The sequence below is a fragment of the Chiloscyllium punctatum genome, chromosome 12, assembly GCF_047496795.1.
Source record: "Chiloscyllium punctatum isolate Juve2018m chromosome 12, sChiPun1.3, whole genome shotgun sequence".
In the NCBI taxonomy this organism is placed as follows: Eukaryota; Metazoa; Chordata; class Chondrichthyes; order Orectolobiformes; family Hemiscylliidae; genus Chiloscyllium; species Chiloscyllium punctatum.
In genome coordinates this window covers 4,400,257-4,412,749 of record NC_092750.1, presented here as the reverse complement: position 1 = coordinate 4,412,749, position 12,493 = coordinate 4,400,257, and positions in this window count along the sequence as shown.

Sequence of the window (12,493 nt, the reverse complement as noted above, 5' to 3'; positions counted from 1 at the left end):
CACCTCTTCCCACCCTACCTCTTGCAAAAATGCCATCCCGTATTCCCAATTTCTCCGCCTCCGCCGTATCTGCTCCCAGGAGGACCAGTTCCACCATAGGACACACCAGATGGCCTCCTTCTTTAGAGACCGCAATTGCCCTTCCCACGTGGTTAAAGATGCCCTCCAACGCATCTCGTCCACATCCCGCACCTCCGCCCTCAGACCCCACCCCTCCAACCGTAACAAGAACAGAACGCCCCTGGTGCTCACCTTCCACCCTACCAACCTTCGCATCAACCAAATCATCCGCCGACATTTCCGCCACCTCCAAAAAGACCCCACCACCAGGGATATATTTCCCTCCCCACCCCTTTCCGCCTTCCGCAAAGACCGTTCCCTCCGTGACTACCTGGTCAGGTCCACACCCCCTTACGACCCACCCTCCCATTCTGGCACTTTCCCCTGCCACCACAGGAACTGTAAAACCTGTGCCCACACCTCCTCCCTCACCTCTATCCAAGGCCCTAAAGGAGCCTTCCACATCCATCAAGGTTTTATTTGGACATCCACCAATATCATTTATTATATCCGTTGCTCCCGATGTGGTCTCCTCTACACTGGGGAGACTGGGCGCCTCCTAGCAGAGCGCTTTAGGGAACATCTCCGGGACACCCGCACCAATCAACCAAACCGCCCTGTGGCCCAACATTTCAACTCCCCCTCCCACTCTGCCGAGGACATGGAGGTCCTGGGCCTCCTTCACCGCCGCTCCCTCACCACCAGACGCCTGGAGGAAGAAGGCCTCATCTTCCACCTCGGAACACTTCAACCCCAGAGCATCAATGTGGACTTCAACAGCTTCCTCATTTCCCTTTCCCCCACCTCATCCTAGTTTCAAACTTCCAGCTCAGTTACTGTCTCCTTGACTTGTCCGGACTTGTCCGACCTGCCTATCTTCTTTTCCACCTATCCACTCCACCCTCTCCTCCTTGACCTATCACCTTCATCCCCTCCCCCACTCACCCATTGTACTCTATGCAACTCTCTCCCCACCCCCACCCTCCTCTAGCTTATCTCTCCATGCTGCAGGCTCACTGCCTTTATTCCTGATGAAGGGCTTTTACCCGAAACGTCGATTTCGCTGCTCGTTGGATGCTGCCTGAACTGCTGTGCTCTTCCAGCACCACTAATCCAGTATTTGATTTTCAGCATCTGCAGTCATTGTTTTTACCATATGTTGAAGGTGTTAGCCCCCTGTGTTCTCTGTCTATGACCTCCAAGGTGGACTTCGGGACAGGCAGCAGAGGAAAGTGGCCGAGCAGAGGCTGATAGCTAAGTTTGGTACCCATCGGGAGGGCCTCAACCGGGACCTTGGGTTCATGGCACATTACAGGTGACCACCATTGCACTATACACACACACACACACACACACACACACACGTTCCTACACACACACACTCTCATACACATGGACACAGGTACACACAGACACCCACACACACCCTTACAGACACACACACGCCCACACATGCACCCCCTCACAGACTTAAGACACTCTGCACTCACTACACACACACACACACACACTTTCTCACACTCACAACCCCCACCCATACAGACATACACACACAGACAGACAAAGACCCACATGTACACATATATTTTGTGGGGTGAATTTGTACTTGCAGAGTTACATTGCACTTTGCTCAAAAACCACATACATTCATGTAGAACTCTGAGCTCAAAAACTGCATGAATTTATGCAAAACTGTTATCTCACATTTTAGATTAGAATCAATCTAAACATCAGGTCATAGACAGAGAACACAGGGGGCTAACACCTTCAACATATTGTCTAGCTATCACCATTGTTAACAGCTAACTCGAGAATGCAACTTTTAAAAAAAGGGTTTTGTGATTTACACATGAAAGAAGTGAAACTATCACTGTATTCTAACAGGTGAAAGGCTTAACAGACAATCAATTCTTCAATGTATAATTTCAGTTACATCACACTGCAAATTTTTGCTATAAATTCTGTGTTACGATCGAGCCCTCCACTATCACCTGATGAAGGAGTGTCGCTCCGAAAGCTAGTGCTTCCAATTAAACCTGTTGGACAATAACCTGGTGTTGTGTGATTTTTAACTTTGGATTTTCAGAAGGTTTTACACAAAGAAGATTGAAGTACATAGCCTCTGAGGTAAGGTACTGACATGGATTGATGATTGATCAACAGGTAGAAACCAATAGGGAGAAATGGGTCGTTCTCATATTGACCGACTGTGACTCATGGGGTAGCACAAATATCAGCACTTGGACACCAGCTGTTCACAGATTACAATGATTCAAAGGCACTTAGGTGGATTGATGAACAGGAAAGGTTTGCACGGATTTGGGCCAAATGCAGGCAGGTGGGATGAGTTTAGTTTGGGATTGTGTTCGGCACGGATTAGTTGGACCGAAGGGTCTGTGTCTATTCTGTATGACTCTTCGACAATGACTTGGAGATGGGACTAAATGCTGATATGAAGTTAAGGGGAATGCATGTTGTGAGGAAGGTGTAAGATGGCTTCAGGAGGATGTGGTCAGACTTAATGACTGGGTGAGACTATAGCAGATGGAATGTAATGTGGAAAAATATCAGGATACTCATAGACAAAAATTAAAAGTGTGATTCTATTAGTCAGGCTCGACACCACACACCCAGCAAGGATTTCCAACTCTAGATTATGGATAGAGTAGTTGCAGAGGCACAGAGGATTGTGGGTACTGCTGTGACCATTGCTGACCAGTTGGCATGTGGATTGGAGGCAGGTGGTTTGATGATGAAGTCTCCAGGCATATGGTCCTGACCAAGCAGGAGAAATAGCTGCACTGTGCAACAGGCAGGACCAGGGTCAGGCTGTAACTGAAAGGCAGTCAGAGAGCAAGGTGCATTGTTTTTGGGAGTTAGGATCGAGATGCACTTGGTGTGTGCTCAATGTGTCAACAGGTCAACTGAGCCTGCAGCCTCTTGGCGAACGAACAAACTTTCATCATTGGGTGGAGGCAGCTTCTGTGGCTGCAGATTTCCAAAACTCCCCTGAAGCTTCTCAATGTCCTTCGGTCTGGAGCCAACTCAGTTCGGACATGCCGCCACTCACAGCTCGACATGATCAAACTTAGAAAAAAGAATGTTACGGGATTAAACTGGGTGGAACACGGAACATGTGCTGCTTTCACAACCAGCCCACCCAGCCCAGTATTTCCTCAGGGTGTACCAGCCAGCCCAGTATTGCCTCGGGGTGTACCAACCAGCCCAGTATTGACACAGGGTATACCAACCAGCCCAGTATTGCTTCAGGGTGTACCAGCCAGCCCAGTATTGCCTCGGGGTGTACCAGCCAGCCCAGTATTGCCTCGGGGTGTACCAGCCAGCCCAGTATTGCCTCGGGGTGTACCAACCAGCCCAGTATTGCCTCGGGGTGTACCAGCCAGCCCAGTATTGCCTCAGGGTGTACCAGCCAGCCCAGTATTGCCTCAGGGTGTACCAACCAGCCCAGTGTTGCCTCGGGGTGTACTATCTACGAGATGCCTTGCAGCAATACATCAAGGATCCTCCAAAACACTATGATTATGTGACCTCTGCCAGTTGGGAGGACAAGGGCAGTAGGTACATGGGAACACCACCCCCTCCAACATTCCCTTGAAACTCCACACCATCCTGACTTGGAAATATATCACCGTTCCTTCAGTTTCACTGGGTCGGAATCCTGGAATTCCCTCCCTAACCGCCCTGTAATTGCATGCACACCAACAACAGTAGCCGCGCACACACAGAGTCATCCAGCACCGAAACCAGACTTTTAACTTCTTTATTTTTTTCTAATTCATTCCTATGACTATCTATTTCTTTGCTTTTCTCATTCTTCTTGTCTCCTAAGAATTTGGTCTTAAGTATCAAATCCTTGATCCTATGTCCCTTTGTACCTAAGATGGTGCACTTTTCACTGTACTCATGTGAGTGCATGTGACAATAAAACTAATTCATTCATTCATTCAGATCCTTTGGTCCAACCTATCCGTGCTGACCAAGTTTCCCGATCTAAACTAATCCCACCCGACTGCATTGGCCCATATCCCTCTACATTTTTCCGATCCAAGAACCTGTCAAAATGTCTTTTAAATGTTGTAACTGTTCCTGCATGTACAGTTCATTCCACATATCACTGTGTGAAAATGTTACTTCTCAGGTCCCTTTTAAAACTTTCCCCTCTCACCTTAAGAACGTACCCCCTAGTTCTGGACTCCCCGACCCCAGGGAAGAGACTTTGTCTATTTACCCTATCCATGCCCCTCATGATTTTATAAACCTCTATAAGGTCACCCCTCAGCCTCCGACACTCCAGGGAAAACAGCCCCAGCCTGTATAACCTCTCCTTCTAACTGAAACTCTCCAATCCCTGCAACATCTCGCATTAAATCTTTTCTGAGCGCGAACTGTACACAGTACTGAACCTTTAATGTAGTGAAACACTTACATTACTACACACACACAATCAAACAAAACAGTCACACAGAGAAATGTTAGTGCAATTGAACGCAAGTGAGGTAGAGAGTCACAGGGACTTCCAGAGCTTGGGACCGGGGTATTACAACACACAGCCACCAATTGTGCAGGGTTAAAATCAGAAGGTCTTAAATGGATGCCAAGATGTAGGAGAGTTGTGGTCCTGTTGGAGATTACAGGAGAAAGGGATTGGCAAACATGAAGTCGCAGTGGTAGTCTGGCGCACTGACCTCTACACCGCTGAAGCCAAACGGCAACTCGAGGACACCTCTTCCTACTGCCCCCTTGACCATGATCCCACCCTCCATCACCAAACCATCATCTCCCAGACCATACAGAACCTCACCACCTCAGGAGATTTCCCACCCACAGCTTCCAACCTCATAGTCCGGGAACCCCGCACTGCCCGGTTCTACCTCCTTCCCAAGATCCACAAGCCTGACCACCCTGGCCGACCCATTGTCTCAGCATGCTCCTGCCCCACTGAACTCATCTCTACCTACCTCGACACTGTCCTATCCCCCCTAGTCCAGGAACTCCCCACATACGTTCGAGACACCACCCACGCCCTCCACCTCCTCCAAGACTTCCGTTTCCCCGGCCCCTAACGCCTCATCTTCACCATAGATATCCAATCCCTCTACACCTCCATCCGCCATGACCAGGGCCTCCAAGCCCTCCGTTTCTTCCTCTCCCGACGTCCCCAACAGTACCCTTCCACCGACGCTCTCAATCGTTTGGCTGAACTGGTCCTCACCCTTAACAATTTCACCTTTGAATCCTCCCACTTCCTCCAGACCAAAGGGGTAGCCATGGGGCCCCAGCTATGCCTGTCTCTTTGTTGGCTACGTAGAGCAGTTGATCTTCCGTAATTACATCGGCACCACTCCCCACCTCTTCCTTCGCTACATTGATGACTGCATTGGCGCCACCTCGTGCTCCCATGAGGAGGTTGAGCAATTCATCAACTTCACCAACACATTCCACCCCGACCTTAAATTTACCTGGACCATCTCTGACACCTCCCTCCCCTTCCTGGACCTCTCCATCTCCATTAATGACGACCGACGTGACACTGACATTTTTTACAAACCCACCGACTCCCATAGCTACCTGGATTACACCTCTTCCCACCCTACCTCTTGCAAAAATGCATCCCATATTCCCAATTTCTCCGTCTCTGCCGTATCTGCTCCCAGGAGGACCAGTTCCACCACAGAACACACCAGATGGCCTCCTTCTTTAGAGACCACAATTTCCCTTCCCACGTGGTTAAAGATGCCCTCCAACGCATCTCGTCTACATCCCGCACCTCCGCCCTCAGACCCCACCCCTCCAACCATAACAAGGACAGAACACCCCTGGTGCTCACCTTCCACCCTACAAACCTTCGCATAAACCAAATCATCCGCCGACATTTCCGCTACCTCCAAACAGACCCCATCACCAGGGATATATTTCCCTCCCCACCCCTTTCCGCCTTCCACAAAGACCATTCCCTCCGCGACTACCTGGTCAGGTCCACGCCCCCCTATGACCCACCCTCCCATCCTGGCACTTTCCCCTGCCACCGCAGGAACTGTAAAACCTGCGTCCACACCTCCTCCCTCACCTCTATCCAAGGCCCTAAAGGAGCCTTCCACATCCATCAAAGTTTTACCTGCACATCCACTAATATCATTTATTGTATCCGTTGCTCCCGATGTGGTCTCCTCTACATTGGGGAGACTGGGCGCCTCCTAGCAGAGCGCTTTAGGGAACATCTCCGGGACACCCGCACCAATCAACCAAACCGCCCCGTGGCCCAACATTTCAACTCCCCCTCCCACTCTGCCGAGGACATGGAGGTCCTGGGCCTCCTTCACCGCCGCTCCCTCACCACCAGACGCCTGGAGGAAGAACGCCTCATCTTCCGCCTTGGAACACTTCAACCCCAGGGCATCAATGTGGACTTCAACAGCTTCCTCATTTCCCCTTCCCCCACCTCACCCTAGTTCTAAACTTCCAGCTCAGTAACTGTCTCCTTGATTTGTCCAGACTTGTCCGACCTGCCTAGCTCCTTTTCCACCTATCCACTCCACCCTCTCCTCCCTGACCTATCACCTTCATCCCCTCCCCCACTCACCCATTGTACCTGGACGCTTTGTTTCAGGAGGCAGTCACACCTGGGAGATTAATTAATTCCCACTCAGCTAGTGATCAGGCACAAAAGAGTGTGACTGTAAGTGAGGCAGGTAGGGGGACCCAGAGTTCAGGAGTGGAGGAGCCTCAGCCCTTGACCTTGTCCAACAGGTACGAGATTCTTGCTCCCTGTTCGGATGAGGAAAAGGGCTCTGGACAGGATGAGCCAACTGACCAAGGCACCATGGTGCAGAAGGCCATTCAAGAGGGGGGAGCTAATAGACAGGTAGTGGTTATAGGGGATTCTATAATTAGGGGGACAGATAGTATCCTTTGCAAGCCGGATCGGGAGTCTCGCATGGTGTGTTGCCTGCCCGGTGCCAGGGTGCGAGACATCTCTGACCGGCTTGAAAGGATATTGGAGCGGGAGGGGGAGGATCCAGTTGTTGTGGTCCACGTTGGTACCAACAACATAGGCAAGTCTTGGGTGGAGGACCTGTTTGGGCATTACGAAGCACTAGGCAGGAAATTGAAGCACAGGTCCTCAAGGGTCATAATCTCCGGATTACTGCCCGAGCCACGTGCCAATTGGCATAGGGACAAGAAAATTAGGCAAGTAAACACGTGGCTAAGGGATTGGTGTGGGAAAGAGGGATTCCACTTCATGGGGCACTGGCATCAGTTTTGGAACAGGGGGGATCTGTACCGTTGGGACGGTCTCCACCTGAACCGATCAGGTACCAATGTTCTGGCGAAGAGGATAAATAGGGTGGTCAGTAGGACTTTAAACTTCTGAGTTGGGGGGAAGGGAAAGTGAAAGCAACAGGGAGTATGGAGGTAAATGGAAAGATAAGCAGCAGGATAGCATGTTTCCAGGCGGATTTAAAATTGAGGCAGACTGAGAATGCAGAAAAAAGCAAGGATAACTTAGGACATATGACTTCCAACATCTCTAATAAGGAAGTTAGCATTAAGGCACTTTACCTGAATGCTCGTAGCATTCATAACAAAGCCGATGAATTAATGGCACAGATAATAGTGAATGATTATGATGTAGTAGGCATCACAGAGACTTGGTTACAGGGGGGTCAGGACTGGCAGTTAAACCTCCATGGTTTTTCGACTTATCGAAAAGACAGAGAGGTGGGCAGAGGGGGTGGGGTTGCCTTGTTAGTTAAGAACAAAATTAAATCTATGGTATTGAATGACATAGCGTCGGATGATGTGGAGTCTGTGTGGGTGGAATTGAGGAACCACAAAGGCAAAAAAACCATAATTGGAGTTGTGTACAGACCTCCTAACAGTGGTCAGGACCAGGGACGCAACATGTACCAGGAAATAGAGAAGGCATGTCAGAAAGGCAAGGTTACATTGATCATGGGTGACTTCAATATGCAGGTGGACTGGGTAAATAATGTTGCTAGTGGATCTAAAGAAAGGGAATTCATGGAATGCTTACAGGATGGCTTTTTGGAACAGCTAGTCATGGAGCCCACAAGAGAGCAGGCTATTCTGGACCTAGTGCTTTGCAATGAACCAGACTCTATAAAAGATCTTAAAGTAAGGGAACCCTTAGGAAGTAGCGACCATAATATGGTAGAGTTCAGTCTGGAGTTTGAAAGGGAGAAGGCGAAATCTGATGTAATGGTGTTACAGTTGAATAAAGGTAATTATGAGGGCATGAGAGAGGAACTGACTAAAATAGACTGGAAGCAGAGGCTAACCGGGAAGACACTAGAGCAAAAATGGCAGGAGTTTGTAGGTATAATTGAGGACACTGTACAGAGGTTCATTCCCAAGAAAAGAAAGATTAACCGGGGAGGGATTAGACAACCTTGGCTGACAAAGGAAGTCAGGAAATGTATTAAAGAAAAAGAGAGATCCTATAAAGTGGCTAAGAACAGTGGGAAATCAGAAGATTGGGAAGGATACAAAAGCAAACAGAGGATAACAAAGAGTGTAATAAGAAATGAGAGGATCAAATATGAAGGTAGGCTAGCCAGTAATATTAGAAATAATAGTAAAAGTTTCTTTCAGTACATAAGAAACAAACGACAGGCAAAAGTAGACATTGGGCCACTTCAAACTGATGCAGGGAGCCTAGTGATGGGAGATAAGGAAATAGCAGGAGAACTTAACAAGTACTTTGCGTCAGTTTTCACAGTGGAAGATAGGAGTAATATCCCAAAAATTAAAGGGTGTCACGGGGCTGAGTTGAGTATGGTTGCCATTACGAAAGAGATAGTGCTAGAAAAGTTAAAAAGTCTTAAAATTGATAAATCTCCTGGCCCCGATGGGATACACCCTAGAGTTCTGAGAGAGGTTGCTGAGGAAATAGCAGAGGCATTGGTTGAGATCTTTCAAGAGTCACTGGAGTCAGGAAAGGTCCCGGACGATTGGAAGATGGCTGTAGTAACCCCCTTGTTCAAGAAAGGATCAAGGCAAAAGATGGAAAATTATAGGCCAATCAGCTTAACCTCGGTTGTTGGTAAAATTCTAGAATCCATCATTAAGGATGAGGTTTCTAAATTCTTGGAAGAGCAGAGTCTGATTAGAACAAGTCAACATGGATTTAGTAAAGGGAGGTCATGCCTGACAAACCTGTTGGAATTTTTTGAAGAGGTAACAAGTAGGTTAGACCAGGGGAACCCAGTGGATGTGGTCTATCTGGACTTTCAAAAGGCCTTTGATAAGGTGCCACACGGGAGACTGCTGAGCAAGGTGAGGGCCCATGGTGTTCGAGGTGAGCTGCTGGGATGGATTGAGGATTGGCTATCTAACAGAAGGCAGAGAGTTGGGATAAAAGGTTCTTTTTCAGAATGGCAGCCGGTGACGAGCGGTGTCCCGCAGGGTTCGGTGCTGGGGCCACAGCTGTTCGCATTATATATTAATGATTTGGATGAGGGAACCGGGGGCATTCTAGCGAAGTTTGCCGATGATACAAAGTTAGGTAGACAGGCAGGTAGTACTGAGGAAGTGGGGAGGCTACAGAAGGATCTAGACAGGTTGGGAGAGTGGTCCAGGAAATGGCTGATGGAATTTAACGTGAGCAAGTGCGAGGTCTTGCACTTTGGCAAAAAGAATATAGGAATGGACTACTTTCTAAATGGTGAGAAACTTAATAAAGCCAAAGCACAAAGGGATCTGGGAGTGCTAGTCGAGGATTCTCTAAAGGTAAACATGCAGGTTGAGTCTGTGATTAAGAAAGCGAATGCAATGTTGTCTCTTATCTCAAGAGGGTTGGAATATAAAAGCAGAGATGTACTACTAAGACTTTATAAAGCTCTGGTTAGGCCCCATTTGGAGTACTGTGTCCAGTTTTGGTCCCCACACCTCAGGAAGGACATACTGGCACTGGAACGTGTCCAGCGGAGATTCACACGGATGATCCCTGGAATGACAGGTCTAGCATATGAGGAACGGCTGAGGATACTGGGATTGTATTCGTTGGAGTTTAGAAGATTAAGGGGAGATCTAATAGAGACGTACAAAATAATACATGGCTTTGAAAAGGTGGATGCTAGAAAATTGTTTCTGTTAGGCGAGGAGACTAGGACCCGTGGACACAGCCTTAGAATTAGAGGGGGTCATTTCAGAACGGAAATGCGGAGACATTTCTTCAGCCAGAGAGTGGTGGGCCTGTGGAATTCATTGCCACGGAGTGCAGTGGAAGCCGGGACGCTAAATGTCTTCAAGGCCGAGATTGATAGGTTCTTGTTGTCTAGAGGAATTAAGGGCTACGGGGAGAATGCTGGCAAGTGGAGCTGAAATGCGCATCAGCCATGATTGAATGGCGGAGTGGACTCGATGGGCCGAATGGCCTTACTTCCACTCCTATGTCTTATGGTCTTATGGTCTTATGCTACTCTCTCCCCACCCCCACCCTCCTCTAGCTTATCTCTCCACGCTTCAGGCTCACTGCCTTTATTCCTGATGAAGGGCTTTTACCCGAAACATCGATTTCGCTGCTCGTTGGATGCTGCCTGAACTGCTGTGCTCTTCCAGCACCACTAATCCAGAATCTGGTTCCCAGCATCTGCAGTCATTGTTTTTACCTCAAACATAGACACATGAAACCCTGCTCATTAAAAAAATAGGTCAGGAAACAGGGAATTATGGAACAGTGAGTCTGATGTTAGTCCTGGGGAAGGTGCACGAGCCAAAGATTTTATAGCAAAGCACTTAGAAAACAGAGGTAGGATCTATAAAAGGGAAGTCAAGTTTGACAAATCAACGAGGTTTCTTTGAGGATGTCATTAGTGGGGCTGATCAGGAGGGGCAAGTCTTTGTTTTGGATTTTCACAAGGTTTTTGACAAAGTCTCACGTAAGAGATTAATGTGTAAAATTTCGATGCACGGGATTGGAGGTAATGTATTGAGGTGGAGAGATTATTTAACAAACATGAGTCAAATATCACAGAATCATAGTACCCCCTAGTGTGGCCCATCAATAAATGTAAGGTGCTGCATTTTGGAAAGACAAATCAGGACAGGACTTATACACTTAATGGTAAGGTCCTGGGGAGTGTTGCTGAACAAATAGACCTTGGAGTGAAGGCTCATAAGTCCATGAGTATCGCAGGTAGATAGGATAGTGAAGAAGGTGTTTGGTATGCTTTCCTTTATTGGTCGGAGTATTGAGTACAGGAGTTGGGAGGTCACGTTGCGGCTGTACAGGACACTTTTGCAAAATTGCATGCAATTCTGGTCTCCCTGCCATAGGAAGGATGTTGTGAAACTTGAAAGGGTTCAGAAAAGATTTACAAGGATGTTGCCAGGGTTGGAGGACTTGAGCTATAGGGAGAGGCTGAACAGGCTGGGGCTGTTTTCCCTGGAGCGTCAGAGGCTGAGGGGCATTTATAAAATCATGAGGGGCATGGATAGGATAAATAGACAAAGTCTTTTCCCTGGGGTGGGGGAGTCCAGAACTAGAGGGCATAGGTTTAGGGTGAGAGGGGAAAGATATAAAAGGGACCTAAGGGGCAACTTTTTCACACAGAGGGTGGTACGTGTATGGAATGAGCTGCCAGAGGAAGTGGTGGAGGCTGGTACAATTGCAACATTTAAAAGGCATCTGGATGGGTATATGAATAGGAAGAGTTTGGAGGGATATGGGCCAAGTGCTGGCAAATGGGACTAGATTAGAATGTCTGGTCAGCATGGATGAGTTGGACTAAAGGGTCTGTTTCTGTGCTGCACACCTCTATGACTCTATCAAGTCCACACCTACCCTCTGAAGAGGATGCAGAGACACTGTTGTGGTTTGGGTAAATGCATAGCAGATGCAGCATAATGAGATAAGTGAGAGGTTGTAGGGAGACAGATTATGATTTGAATAATGGTCCTGATACACCAGTCACTGACAGTTAAGTGCAGGTGTAGCAGTGGTGACAACGGCAAAAGGTTCAAGCAGAGCAAAACTGTTGCTGCAATTATACCCAGCATTGAGAGGATGCACCTGGAAACACTGAGGGGAAGATTTGGTCTCCTTATCTCACAATGGATGTTCTTGCATTAGAGGGAGTGGAGTGGAGGTTTACCAGACTGAGTCCTGAGGTGGCAGGACCAACAGCTGGGGAGAGATCGATATGATACAGTTAGGATTTTAATTCACCGGAGTTTCAAAGAATGAGGGAGGGATCTCACAGAAACCTGTCGAATTCTAACAGGACTAGACAGGGAAGATGTTTCTGATGGCACAGGATTCCAGAACCAGGGGTGGCAGTTAAAGAATAAAGGGATAGACTTTTGAGGACTGAGATGTGGGAGAAAGTTCTTCACCCAGAGAGCGCCAAGTTTGTCAAGTTCACCACCAAAGGAGGCGGATAAGTGGTGC